The 15,815-nt window shown below is 39.3% G+C and overlaps 1 long non-coding RNA gene across 1 annotated transcript; it reads left to right on the plus strand.

Annotated features, from left to right (window-relative positions):
* The first annotated feature begins 1,559 nt into the window (after window positions 1-1,559).
* On the plus strand, window positions 1,560-6,668 carry LOC119262526. The gene is made up of 3 exons (XR_005129720.1): window positions 1,560-1,817; window positions 4,141-4,243; window positions 6,500-6,668. It is a non-coding gene; the product is annotated as an uncharacterized LOC119262526 (long non-coding RNA).
* The last annotated feature ends 9,147 nt before the right edge of the window (window positions 6,669-15,815 follow it).

The raw sequence follows: 15,815 nt of genomic DNA on the forward strand, positions 1-15,815 counted from the left end.
TGCAGAGTGGATTTACTGACAGTCTATAAAAAGGACAATTAGAGTACAAGACTTGAGTTTAGTGCTGTGGACCTTCAGGGAAGCGTTGGAACCAAACAGAAAAATGCATAAATCTGAATGAATCTCTCAAGGATTTGCTACGAAGCGCATTTCATGAAACGTATGTCCAAAAGTTTGTAGACACCTGCTCTTCTGAACTCGAGGGTATTAATAGGGAGTTGCTGCATGAACAGTATTTACTCTTCTGAGAGGGCTTTACACTAGATGTTTGAACATAGCTATGAGGATTTGATTACACAAGAGCAGTAGTGAGGTCAGCAACTGATGTTGGATGATTAGTTTTGGATCACAAACACCACTCCAACTCATCCCAAAGGTATTGGATGAAGCTTCATCACTACTAAGAATGCAATTCTGCTGCAGCCCAGTGCCCCTCTAGCCGACATTGGCATTGGTCATTGTAACCTTTGGCTCATGTGTTCTATTGACACTGACCTCCAAATTACTAATTAGATGGTGTGTCTACAAACTTTTGGATATACAATTGTATCAACATTAGGAAATAACTGCAAGTTATACTACGCTTGTTCACTATGCGTCTTGTAACACCTATAGAGAAGGTGTAGATTCCAGACATTACTGAGAAGTGTCATTGAATTGAGGTATTTTTTTTCTTTCAAAGGATTCTTGTAGAATGTAATTTTAATGGAATTAATATGACAGAATAAATATACGTGTGAATTGTGTTATGTCTCAAAAAATGTGTCCCTCTAAACATAGTCTCATGGTCATCCTCCAGCAAGTCCAGGCTTCCATTCCTTTCTACTATAACTTGAGACTAACCATATGATTACAGCATAATAAGCCTTAGGACATACTGAGCCTGGGAATGTAATGTATTCGCCATTTAACCAGTGGTAATGAAGTTCGTTAGGTTACTAATAATGATATTTGTTTCAGAGAAAAACACATTTAGCACAAGATCAAGCTGAGGTGGAAACAACAGTCTGGAGCTGTTTTTCCTACAGTGATGAGCTTGTATTCATGGATTGGCTCATGAACTCATAAGTGTTTAAAGACATAATTTTGTATGCATGCCTGCATAATTTGCAAAGAAACTGCTCAAATGATCTTAAATACACCAGCTATCTTTTAAAAGAATACTTTTCCAAAAAGTAAATTACAGTCTTGAAAAGATTTATGTATAATAAATAGCACTTGGTTCAACACTTTGTTACCCAACACAGTGAACTACATTCTAATATAAGGCACAAATCTATAAATACTGTTATGGGACTACTGTATACTGTATATGCTTAGCGATTAAACTGTGCGCATGCTTTAATAATTGTAATTAGAATTTTTTCATGTAACATACCTGTATTTCTAACACAAAGTGCACATGAAAGCATGGACAAAATCTGATCAATTCAGTTCAGAATTAAGGCCACAAAATTGATAAATCTTAAAATGAATGAAAGTCACAAAAAAACATGAAGTGTGCAAATGAAAGATGAGCAATGGTCTTTTTTTAGGGAGGCGCTCCTCAGACCCACTTTGCTCCAAACAGCTTTGGGCTGTCGTCCCCGCTGCTGGCATCCACTACATCCCTCCTGCTCCTCCGCCAACTGTGTGAGAGGCCCTGGCGCAGGCTGATGCCAGTCTGAGAGTGGCCGGTGCCAGTGCAGGAGCAGCGGGCATGGCCTTACCCACTAACAACGGCTTTGTGTGACTGCCTGATCCACTGGCATTCACGCGCTCTCATCCCATCAGCAGCAGGGTTGTGCTGGAATGCTGACCCACACTGAGGGCTACAGGTGAGAAAGCAGAAATGCACGTATGTCTTATTTAAAGCATGCAGAGAAGGAGACTGTAGCACAGACCTACACAATTCCACTGTAAATGGCATATTTCATCCCTAAAACTGCAAGGGTCCATTTAATTTCCTTATTGTAAACATTACATCACTTGCATTCTAGTTTCTGAGTAGTTGCTAAATAATTTATAGGTATAGGCATTGCTGAATAATACATCTTAAAGGACCCATATCATTAAGTAAAGTAGTTTGATGAAGTACATAAACACATCCAGCTCTACTTAGTATGTGACATAAGAAGCTGGTTAAGGACCCACAGACACAAGGGGCCCCCTAAAAGCTTTTGAGTTATAACCGTACTGTATTGTGGTCGAATATGCTGTGAAGGAGTAAAAACAACTAATCAACCTTGTTTCCAAAAAAAAAAAATTACACATCTGGTAACCAGAACACAGAAAAGGAAAAGACAAGAAAAGATAAAATTTGATTATCTTTTTGTCAGAATACTTGTAATGTTTTTATACCTCACAACCCTGAATGGGCATTCATTAGCAATCAATCATCAGCAATACACATAATAACAAGTTAAATTTGCGTAATTTAGACAGCTTGTGGTAGTCACTGTTTTTGGTTAGCTTCTGATTTTACTGTACATCAGTCAGCAGCTGTAGTCCCCACAAAAAACAGTGTATTTAAATATATCGCTGCTGTTGGAACAAAATCTTGCATCTCCATTTTTGTTTTTCACTTTTTTACATCATTCTAAAAGACCCGTTGTTCTTTGCAGTTATGTGTAAGTTTCATGATGAATGAACCTTCAGAGATGACCCAAAATTACTTTGGAGAAGTCTGGTTCCACTGACTTACATTAAAAGCAGAGTATGTTGTTCCCGTCTCCTTTAAAGTTCTCATTTTGGAGATATGAGGTTTTGTTCCGACAACAGCGATATGTCTGTTTAATCTAGCAGTTTGGCTAAACTCATTCACACTGAAGGAGTGGTTCAGCCCAGACTACTTTTTGAACAAGGCAGCCAATCAAAACAGAAATCCTTTACATACATATGTATAGAAATGTAAGCACATCGAGCGTGTTATTGCTTTTGTACAGAAAGGTCAGATTTTTTTAGTTTTGTCCCTTCCATTGATTCACGTGTTTAGACGGCTCAGGTCAGAGATGGATTAAAACCATTTCGTGCCCTTGGGCATTAGAGTTGTGGTGCCTGTCATCAAAACCTGTGCAAACATAACAGTCTCTCTATCACACATGCCTCTATTTCATGGTTAATTAAGACCTTGTCAGTGCTTTGCTTAATTGTGCTATTCATTCTTCACAAAATACTTTAACTGAGCTAACATTAGCTCCTCAGCATAGACCTTGTCAAGATCACTCAGGTATGCAGATGAGAGACCATCAGTTCATTAGACAAATTCCCTCATGTCACAATGCACATGGGACAAGAAACAACAGCTTATTTCGTCTGTGTTTTGCCCACAGACGTCGTTGTCTTCCACATTTAATGCGGACATGATAATGGTTTTTCTACTGAGTAGTGAGGAATGTGAACAGATTTAAAGCAAACAGAATATTTTAAAAACTTGTTATCAGATCATTAAAATACTTTTAAACTTTTCTGAGCAATCTATTGGTGCCCTGGACATTAGGTGCACCAGGGCAGTCACCTAGGTTACCCGAATGGTAGATCCAGCCAGATGGACCTGATCCACTCATCAGATGCTCTTAGACAAGCTTGTGGAGTCCAGCTCTAAGAGATTCTGAATTCTGCTTTTCACTTTTGCACCTCACTGTGTCCGTTTTAAAGGCACAGTAACAAAAATAACCTGTTTAATCCTGAGGGGTTAAAAAAGGTTGGAAAATAGTTGTGTAAAAGTGAATTAAGCTTGTTTTTTGGTACATAAAACCACACATAACATAACAAGTGGACCTGAAAGAAAAAAAGTAAAATGCAAGAAATGTAGAATATGGGCCCTTAATATTAATAACTGAATAAACTACATATTGCATACAGTTTAAGAGCTTTAAGCACCTAACTAGCATAGATAACATTCCCACATGTTCTTTGCCAGTGCGGGCTAAGATTTTAATTAAGGGTCTCAGCACTTTGTGCTGGAAGCCTATTGTGAATTGATTTGATTTGATTTTGAATGTAATGTTCTTACAATTATTAGCAAACCACTGAAACCATTTCTTTACAAACTGACCACAATTGGCATTTCAGAATCTCTCTCTCTCTCTCTCTCTCTCTCTCTCTCTCTCTCTGTCCCTCTCTCTCTCTCTAATCCGCTGCAAATGGCCGGTGTCTCAGAGGGGGGAGAAAGCGCTGCAGGTGAGGGAGTGTTGCGCTTGGTGGAGCGCTCAGTGAAGCACGGAGAAAAGGAGACACAGAGGGCCCAAACCCCACGCTCAAGGTGACCTCACACACACACACACACACACACACACACACACACACACACACCCACACACACACACACACACACACACACACACACACACACACACACACACACACACACACATGCACACACACACACACACACACACACACACACACACACACACACAAACACACGCATTCCTCCACAAACACTTCTACACCCTCTGCAAACATACAGGCATACACATGCACACAAATGCAGAAGCTAAAAGAAACAGAGGGAGGATAAAGAGATTTGGTGTTTTCTTTTATGCGATTATCCCACAGAATTCTTTCAGATACACATGTAAATAAGCACTGCATTCTACTCTTCTACTTCTGTCTGGTGGCTCTTTCAATCAGCAGCACATATCTTTTATTCAGTCATCAAGCATGCAAATATAAACATAGACTGTGCGAAAAGTCTGTGCCAAATCAACCAAAAGAAATGGTAGAAAATGATCTGAAATAAAATCATTATTGGAATACAGTCATTAACATACATTAAAGTTAAGTCTGTAGGTGCTTCAGTTTGTTTGCCTCCTGAAGGCCTCCTTCTGGCAACTCCCACACATGTTGTGGTTATATAGATGGTGTTTGATTGTGGTTTGGGAGACGTTCTAATTTCAAGACCTAACTAATTTTTGAAATTCCCCATCTGTGATTTTTGGAGATTCTATGTCCACTCAAACCATCCTCCTCACTGTGTGTGAGGTCAGTATAGACATATGTCCTTTTTCCAGCAAATTCTTGACATCTGTAGTTGTTTTAAACTGCTTAAATATTATGTTACCATTAAATTTGCATTTTCAAGTGTATTTTGTTGTAGCCATTTCCTGATTTGTAACAATCTTTTGTCGTACATCATTGCTGTATTGTCTGGTCTTTCTCATAGTGATGGGTGATTAATAGCATTTGAGCTGTGTTTCACCTCATATATATTCCTCAGTGAATCAGGAAGTCATGGCTCTCTGTTTAGGTGTTCCTAATACCTCAGGAGAACGTAATAACTCAGGAAAATATAAAATATGAATGGAAATATACTTCATTTAGATTTCACTCTTAGAAATTTCAAGGGGTACAAACAATTGCAGCACACCTGGACTTAAGAAATATAATTATTTTATGGCAGAATTTAGTTTTTACTCCCAATGATCATACATCATTAAATAATTGTTAGATTTTGCTAATATTTTAAATGAAAGATCATATAAGGAATACTTTTAGAGCTCATTTTGCTCATGATTACCAGGGGTGCCAATATTTGTGCAGGGCACTATACACGCATATACACACATACATTCGTACAAACACTCTTCCTCTCTCCCTTTTCCCTTCTTACGCTTGGCTTTTTTTTTTTAGCTTTCTTTATGATGAAAAGCAGACACAGTAAAGGAGGCATTGCTTTAGGCCTCAGTATCTTAATTACAAGTTGACTGTCAGGATGTCCTGAAAGCAAAACCCAAACAAACAGCCCCATCCCATCAGTGCACTCTCACCTTCATCTCCTGTATAACTCATGGGTCGCATCAGGCCATAAGATTCACACTGCTAATTACCAAATCTTTCATTCGTGCTCACTAACTATGCATTTACCCTCCTGGAGTGAGGATAGATTTAGTGTGTTTGGCTCAGACAGAGGGGAAGGCCCTAGGTGTTAACACTCATCTGTTGACCTGATAAGTAACTGAATGGTTTTAGTGGTGTCATTAGTTCAGGAATACCTTCCCGTGCTGCTTTGTTAGACTATCGTTGGAACGTTAAGCACAACTTGTTACATAATTATGTTTTGCAGTCATGCAGAAGTGCCTTTCAAGACATTCAAAGTCATTGGACAAACATAAAGATAAAAACATACAGGTACATGTAAAATATCAAGAATTAAAGTAGATATAAACTAGACATCAAGAGGTGGGCTATTTAAAGCTGCTTTGTTCAGAAATAATTTATGTTAAATCTGTGAAGCATAGCACTAGAATCTTAACAGAATCATTTTATACATGAACAGTATCTGCAACAAAATTCATTTATTATTGAAAACGTGACACTAAACTGTTGAATGGTGGTTCTATAGGCTGGCTTGAACAAATAACTAGATTTAATCACATCTAGTGTATGTCTCTTGCTGCAGCAGTGAGGAAACCCCTCAGGCTCCACACACAGAACGAGCAGAAGCTTTGTTCAAGTGTCTGAAGCGGTGTCCCTGAAATGACCTTTGACCTGACACCTGACCCCTGCTGTGTTTCAGTGGGCTGCCGTTGTCACTGACGATAATGGGCTAAAAGACGTGCTGATCTGGGACAAGGGTGCTGTTTCAAGGCCCTGGGGCAGAAATCCCACTATCCTAACTCCCCACACAGCCCAGGGTGGCCTGGAAAGTGTGGACTGAATCACTCAGCCATGTCCCGCCCCCCCTTTCTTCCCTCACCTCAATCTCCAGCCTGTAGTCGTCCGCTAACAAGATCTGATGGCATCAGATAACCGCTGGAAATTTGACAAAGTCATTCTCCTTCCACCGACGAGATGTCAGTGCTCCTTTTGTTGCTACTGTCACGCTAAAGTGGTTCGCTACCTCCACTTATTGCCAAGACCAACAGACATTGTTTGGCAGAAAAACACTCCTATATCACATCTGATTCCCACCTTGAAGATGATTGCAAGAGGAAGTAAGTAGGACACACCGTGTATGTTTCTGTATGTGTGGGTGTGTGTATGTAGCTGCCAACCACTGTTGCTTTTATACATTTGGCTAGGGCCAAAACACAGAGCAAAGTACTGTAGATCATATACCCTTAAACATCACTAAGTTCTCAGTTCACAGTTTAAATCCTGTTGGGGAAGTAAATCAAAAAAGTGTTCAACAAATTATCAATTGCGGCTCTCAAACTCTTAAACTGTAAAGGAATACCTGTATGAATAACTCCCTGGAAAAAATATCCTTTAATTTTGTGTCACTCTCTAAAACCCTGACACACCTGTACCATCTGGAAGGAAAACCCAGTAGACACTTTCAGTATTTTTTTAGAAGGACAAAGCCGGTTCCTACCTTCAAACAAGACAGCTAGTTATGCTCATTAATGTTATAAGTGGCTGATCTTGTTTAAAAACAGAGTAAGTAGCCACTAGAAATAGCTGCAATAAGCTGAAATAAAATCAATGTAAAGCTTACAGAGCTGTTTCTGAGTGGAAATTGAGTTTAGCCAGTGGTGAGGTTGAGTGTCTCTCTTTTTCAGCATGGTGAACTTTATTCATCACATTAGTGCAATTAGATAGATTGTTTGTTGAGTTTGTCACCAATTTAGCAGGACTAATTCTCACTGACTAGAGTGATTACATTGAGGTGAGGCGAAGCGAGTAATCCGACTCAAAAAACAAACCCAAATCCACTGTCAAAATTCTGTTAGTATTTACATGTCAAATATCTGAGTTGGTTTCCTGAAGATAACAATGTAGGATCACACAGTGAGTGTGTCTATGGGTGTATGTGGGACAGAAAACCTGTTAGCAACATTTGCTTTTAAGCATCCAACTTGCACCTCACTAAAGCGTTACCCATTATCATTATCATTAGCATTATCATTCTCTAGAACAAAACCCCCCCAAACTTCACACAGATCTTTATCTACCTTCATTCTTCAACATTAATCTCCACCTGAAACACTGAAACAGTAAAAAAGCTCTTTATCACAATTGCAGCAAATCACACAGTAGCTTAATGAGTGTCAAAGGCCAAGCGCAGGATCTGATAATCGCAATGAGACGAGCTGGGAAACCCTAAATGGATATTAATATCAAATCAGGGCGTGAGTGGTGTGAGCAGCGTAGCATGAAATGCCCAATCTGTGGAAGTGGAGTTCCTGTCCCAGCTGGCACTAATAGGAGCTGACCCCTGGGCTGCCCCCGGTTAGGCTCTGATTAATAATGGAGAACGGGTATGGCCAAAGACACCTCGCTCACCGGCCTCGCTGCTGGAGGTCCCCCTGCGCCAGTCACCCCGAAAAACACAGGGTCCGCCCAAGCCCAGGAGACTCCATACATAATTGATGGTCGATCATGCAGTAGGGCTGCTGCAGTCAGTGGCATTCTGATGCTATGATGAGTTGGAATGAGTCCTGCTCATTAGTCTAGCTCTCAGAAATGGGCGGATGCAAAAGCATATCAGGGACAAACAAAAGGATGGTGTGAGTGGGTATAGGGTTGAATGGGCCTGCTGCTCAACACAGTCACACCAATACACACATATAAAATATCTGATTTCCATTTTGCCTGCAGAATGATTACTAAGGCGCCTGCAGAAAGAGGTTACTTTAATTACGACATACATTTTATGATAGAGAAGTCAGCAGATATAGACTTTGACACAATCATCAGTCAAATAAGTCAAAAACCCCTTGATTCATTTTTGTATTCACAGTTGTATTCTGTGTGACATGAAACAAAAATGTGTTAAAATGGCAAAAACACACAGAAAGTGTGGTGTTAACCCTTTCACTTTCATCAACGGGCCCACACGTCCATTCTTCAATTCAGATTAATAACTGAATAGTAACCCTTGAGATTAAGAGGTTAATTAACATGTCATTTTTGAGTGTGCCCTGAATAAAAAAACTTGGCGATTACATCAGCTGTTGGATCAGCTGCCAAAGCTTCTACTTGATATATTACATAAAACTGAGGGCCATGTCATTAATGGTTTAAAAAAAAAACAACTGAACAATTAGTTCCCACAAGACAATCACATATTGTTTCTCTATTGTTTTTTTCTGCACTTTTTATACTGTTTTTCATGCAGTCCTGGTAGCTTTTCATGCAGTCCTGGTATAATAGCAGGCGAAATCAAAATTGATTGTAGTGTAGGTGTAGTGTAGTGAAGTGTAGGATTTGTTTTGTGTTTCTTTTAAAGGGGAATTCCAACTATTCTTCCAAATTTCTACACAATTTAGTCACTGAGATGTCATTCAGGTTTCATATGAAGTGGTTCATTGTAGAGAAACTGACAGATTTATTTACACTGCTGGTAATGTGAACCAGGCATTGTGATGTCTACAATGCAAATATAGTCATTTTATTTACTATCCAAAACAACAAGTGAGCCTACATGTGTCTTCTGAGTTTTTATGCGTAATATTGATAATAACAAAATAGTAGTAAATATTAACACATGAGTTTTTTGGGGTCTATTTTGCCTTACAGTGCCCTACAGGAAAGAATTTTGCAACATAGATTTTAGGGCAAATTTCTAGTACAACTATCGTAAAACGATGTCTCCAACTTCAAGTGATGTTATGTAATAGCTTCCTGTGATGAAGCTTTTAGAGGCATTAAATGCTTCAGACGTCTGGTTCCTATCACCACCACTGTGAACAAGTTTCTCTATATTGGAGCATTTTACGTTGATCACTCTGAGTGATCTTGTTTACTTTAAATCGGTCTCTATGTATATTGACAAATCCACCGCACCTCCAACGCTAAGTCATGAAGTCTAAGTGATAGAAGCGCACTTGAGGGCTTTCACTGCAAGCCTTTCTGTTTCCTCTAACTCCATCCACACATGTTCGCTCGTCCTTTGAGGTGTTGATCAAACATGTCTAGACCTAAATGTACACTGGAGTGTTGTGTTTCAGCCACTGAAAGTGTTTAGGCCTTCTTATCTCATCTCCTGTCTCCTGCACTCCACGCTCCCTCTGGGGACACATGCCAGCACAGGAGCTTCACTTAGCACCCTCAGCTCATTATATGCCTGTGTTTAAAACACACTTAATGAATGGAATGTGAGCTTCGGATGCACTGCAGCTTAGTGACTACGTATTTTTGAAGAGGTTTCCAGTGAGGGTTTTGTAGGAAATTAGTCAATCAGAACTCCTGTATGTTTGTGTAGTTGTGTTGTTGATGGCTAAAGGTTTACTACCCTTGCACTTTAGGGCTGTACCATCACGTGCATGTACACAGACAATGATAATGAACTAAACTGGGTTGAATTAAATATTTACATAAGGCAGTAAAAGAAAAGCAGAACTGAAGATCAGAAGATCAGTTCTCTTTATTACCTTATAGAAACCAATACACCTTATAAAATTGCATGTGTTATAGTATTTTACTAGCTATTCTTACCAGTTGTTTTACATGTTCTAAAATATTTTGTGGCATATAGCTACTTGTCACAGCATTAGCAGTTTTCCTAGTGATTGTGAAACATTTTAAATTTAACAACAGCTTTGTAACTAAGTGCATTTTTCACAGTATAAATACATATAGAAGAAAAGGGCCCATATATGTGTGTATTTCAGTTCAATCAGGACTGGTTTTGAACATTTTGGGGCCGTATGTGACACTTGTAGGTTTAGGAAGGAGGAGGGAGAGAATCTATCCCAACTGAATGAATCTCAAGAATGAAAAATAATTTCATAAATACTTCATAACACTTACTGCAGGACAAATATTGTTTATAAAAATGTATATGTAAAAATACTAATAAATGAATAATAAATTAATAAAAAAAGAATGGTCTATATACAGGGGAATATTTAAACAACAAAAGTACATATGGTACAGTGGAAGAGTCATTTAATTTTCAAAGAGATATTATGTACACGTTATAAAGGAGATTAGAAGTAAAATAATCCACTTGCATAGGGAAGGCAAACAGTGAAAAGGGGAGTTTTCAAACAACCGTGTAAGACCACCAACACTGTCACCATCAGTTAAACAGTAAATGTCATTAAAAAAAAAAAAATCAAACACAGAAGCACAGAACCTCCCAGAGTCCAGGCCTCAACATCACTGAATGTGTTTGGGATTACTTGGATTGTGGGAAGCAGCATGCAGCAATGCAACCAACTACTAAGACTAAACTTTGGAAAGTGTGGAAAAATATCTCTGCAGATTTCTTAAAAAAAAAAGTCTCCTGAAAAATGGAAGCTGTCATAAAGACACAGTGTAGACACGGAACGTACTTAAAATAATGAATGACTTATACTTAATGGCCGTTTTGACTGAAAATAAAGATACATAATGGGTCTCTGACTTTTGCTCAGTACTGTAAATTAAGTAAAGAAATTATTTATACAATTTTATAATACGAATAAACAACATGCATATTTAAGTTCATTACTTATTCTTTCTTTCTTTCTTTCTTTAGTTACTTATAATTTTTTTTTTAAAATACCATTAACAATGTCTTCATAAACTAATTTTTTTGCCAATATGATTACCTCATAAAAATAAATAAATAAATAACTGAATAAATAAATAAATGCTCATGGGGCCCTTTGCGGTTCGCGGGCCCTAATCGACTGGTTAAACTGACTCACTATTTTGCCTTCTCACAGCGTGAAATTTCCTTAGTGTAAGTGCTGTTTCATTAACAGTGTTAACATCCCTCAGATAAAGCAGAAATAAAGCAGCTGCTGCTTCCACACACAGCAACAAAACAGCGCACCAGTAATCTCCCAATGTGTAAATGTAAATCATCTGGAAATCTTACTGTAACGTGGTGCGCCGAGTTTGTTTGTTATATTTGTGTGACAGAGAGTTTGCATGACAGGCTCATGACAATCAGATAATTTCCTACTGTAAGGATTAAAACACATCAAACCTGCCATCCAAACTCCATTTCACACTCACGCTCTCCCACACAATTAAAGTGCATTAGAGGCAGATTTGCTTTTTTCTCTTTTTTCAAAGGCACATAATTACAGGGTATGAATGAGGCATGGTTGTGTGAGAGACTTTCTATAAAGAGGAAAGAAAAACTTGTTCATCCGATTGTGACTGCCAGAGCATTGCCCTGTGGAGCTGCGAGAAACAAACAAGCCAGGAGAGAGAGAGAGAGAGAGAGCAAAATCCAAAATCATCTCTTTATTCCTGCTATTGTGTTCCATCATTCTGTTCTTCCGTTCTCTGACTCTTTCTCTCGCTCGCTCTCTGATGCTCTGTGAAAAAACACTTTTTGAATCAACCCTGCTGTTTTGTTCCCAAAACTATTCCTAACTCCAGCCCCCACTACTTCACTACTAATTTCTTTACTTCTTCAAGTCAGCTGCTGACAAAACTTTCTTGGCCTCACCCTCTGCAACCCCCCCCCCCTTTTCTTCTGCAACTGTAAATAGAAACACAAGGACACAGAAAGCAAGGGGAAAGGCAATAGGTTGTGGGCCTGGTGGGAGGATTTGCTGATGAAAATATTTGGCAATCAGGAATGAATCGAAGGAGATAATAAATGTTTTGGAATCTACGCACCCTATGGAGTGCACTCCCCTCTCACTATCACACTGCACCATCAGGTGGCTTGTCTTTATCAGTATTTAGCTGCCTCTCTGAAGGGCCTGCCGACAAAGCACAACAACTGGGCTGCAGTGCCCTCTAGTGGTGGAGGGAAGAATGATAATCTGAGGTCAGACTGCCTTGGAGCTCTGCTATTTCTTTTAGCGGTCATGTGAACCTCTTTTTGTTTGCTTTATTATCTAAGCCTATGACAAGGTCAGTGTGGTGGTATGTTGGGTTGTTAAGGCCTTTAGGTAAAAGAAGGGAAGGTCCAGTTCACTCAAAGAGAAGTTAATGAGAGTGACAGAAAAACACAAAAGTGGGTGAAAATGGACAAAAGTATGTTATGTAGCTAAAAAGTGACCACTTTACGTCTGAACTTTTTCTGTTGCTTGTTCCATTTCTATAGAAAACAATACAGTGAAGCTACATGAGCTGCATAATATATTTGATTTTGCTTAAATGGTTGAAATGAAAAATGTAACTCTAGCTACGTTTGTTGTTAACATGCCTACTCAGCTCCTACACTCATTGTTGCAAAGGCTATACAGCACAATTTTCAAGGATAAAGACTAGGAATATGCCTTCTGATGATGTACCTAGATGGGGAAGAAACTTTTGAAAAAAAATGCAAGCCCTCACGTCACATAGTGAGCTTTGAGGAACAGGAAGAAGGCAGAGGAGGAGGTCTCTGAGGGCCAAAGGCCCCCGGGGTCCTGAGTGTTTTTGTCCAGCCTGTGCTGAGCAAGGCCTCTCCCCATGCCGAGGAGAGCAGAGCAGGGCCGATAGGATTATGCCATGACTTGTGTTCACTGATGATGAACAAGGCGTCGTTAGTGAGCACTTTAATGCAGCCGCAGATAGTGCACTCATTAGTGTCACTAATGACCACTTCAGAGTCTGCTGCTGCTCTAATTATGCGTTTTGTTCTCCAAGCGACTCAGAGTGCATGCAGACTGTCTTCTTTCTCTCTTTCCGCCTCTCTTTCTCTCCAAGTTCTGCCACAGCTCACTCTATCTGTCTCTTCCTTCTTCCTGTCTCTTCCCCCATACTCTCTCTCTCTCTCTCTCTCTCTCTCTCTCTCTCTCTCTCTCTCCCCTCAGTGACTTGATTCACAGGCTGATTTATGTGTGCAGGACTTGGGCAATAAGGCTGCCCAGTCTTAATTGAACCGAGTACTTGGAAAGACACCACAGATCCATCAAAGAGTCTCGCTAAGGTGGACCCAAGAGAAGCAGTGCAAATAGCTACCTGTCTGAAAGTTTCTGCTTTACTATGCATTCACCACCAGGCAAAGTCAAACCTTATACCTGAGATTCATGTATTGGAATGGTTTGGAAACTTATGTTGATGATTGAAGGGTTGATACATTTTATTCATGTGGTAGCTACCCACATTTATATTTGCATCAAGTAAAATAGATGCTTTACTTTTTTAAGTAGGGCAGCATTAATAAGGCTACTTGACACCTACATAAGCCATTCATGACAATTGACATAAACATACATAGACATTTAGGAAGGCTTTTTCCAATAAGCCATAGTAGCCATGAAATGGCAACAACATTTACAACGTCAACTGACAAGTGCTGGAATGCAGTAAATATTTGTGTATGTCCATGAACCTTATGTAGATGCCAAATAGCCTTGCACTTCAGTAAAATCCTGCTGTTTTTTCAGTGTACTTGCTAAGGAACACCCTGAAGTCAGACGCATGGAGGATTTTCTTCATAGGTCTAACAAACTGCTAATGTTAGCTAGTTAGCTAACCACATCTATTTTGGCATCTTCTTAATATTTCCCACCTTTGTGTAAATGTGTATAATGCAACCAGCTGTTACAGATGTAAGCAGATGTCTATGACCTACTGCAGTGGTGTAGAGACCAGGTTGATAAGACCTTTACTGATGCATCCTGGCATATATCCACTTACATTTCCAAGACAATTCACAATTCAGGGAGACGGAAAACATAATTGGTGAATTCTGTGATCAATAAACACTTTTGACTAATTCGTTTACAGAAAGGTTTTCTCAGATATGGGTTTCCATCGAGTTCAGTTTCCTGTAGCCTTCTGCAGTCAGACACAGACATGTTGACGTGATTTATGTAAAAATCCACACATTGTGATTGAAAACTCTTGTGAATGATTCTGAGAAATAGCATGAGGTGCTGATATAGCATACTAATAACACAACTGCAAACAAGAGCGATGTTACTGATGTCAAGATTTAAAAATATATTATACATATATTTTTTATCATTGGCACAAAAGAAGGTGAAGAAAACGTGCGTGTGGGCACATTCCCTTTATTAAAAAGGCACTTCAACATGCAGCAAGAAACGCCCAGCCCAGCGCAACCACAATACGAAAAACACAGGGACGAGAGACACGACCTTTAAGGAGGGCAGAAACTTCCAACAGCTGGAAAGCTCATGGCGGACCCCACTATATATATATACTGATTTGTTCAGCAGTTTGCACGGGAGGCGTGTGACTTTAAATGTAAATAGGTTGTTGTTGCTGTAGTTTAAGAGGTGTCACATGTCACATGTGATATCCTGTGCTGGGCTGTGGGTTAGATTGTGGGGTTTGTGTACCTACCGTGACGTACAGATATGGCTAAGGATGACCCACTTCTTCAGCCTCTTGTCAGTGCTGGGTGGTGGTTCTTCTCTGCTGCTGTGCTCAATAAAGAGCCTTTGCTCTGATGAGTATCTGGTGAGTTGGAAAAAACAAAGTAGTTCTCAGTTTAACAATACTATCAAAAACTCTAAATGCAATGATATGTGTTCAACATTTCACATATTGAGCTGCTCTAAATTCAATTAAACATTAATTATGCTTTCTTTTAAATCAAACATGCAGCTGCAAAGGTACTGCATACCTACACAAAACTATATGCAAGATACAAGTGTGTTGTTTTATGTTATGAAGTTAGAGCCCTAAAAAAAATCAACCCATTCATTAAATTGACCTTTACACAGCTTCTCACTTATTAGGATGGTAATGATAGCTTCCTGCACTCTACTCCACACATGGACACATGCCAGTTTTCATTCAGCATATTTCTGTGTCATTCCTGCAGCAGACAGATTTTTGGTCTGGCTGATCTGAAGGTAGAGATGGCCTTCTGTTCTCCTGATTTTCCTACCACTAGGGTGTTCTTTTCCATCATTTCCTTTTCATGTCCTCTCCTCCTCTAAATCCCCGGTGTTTATTCTTCATGATGACTATCTTTTACACTGAACAAATATATTTATACATCACCTCAAAGGACTTTTGGAGCAAATCTGCCCAAG

This window comes from Pygocentrus nattereri, chromosome 26 (assembly GCF_015220715.1).
Source record: "Pygocentrus nattereri isolate fPygNat1 chromosome 26, fPygNat1.pri, whole genome shotgun sequence".
NCBI classification, from domain to species: Eukaryota; Metazoa; Chordata; class Actinopteri; order Characiformes; family Serrasalmidae; genus Pygocentrus; species Pygocentrus nattereri.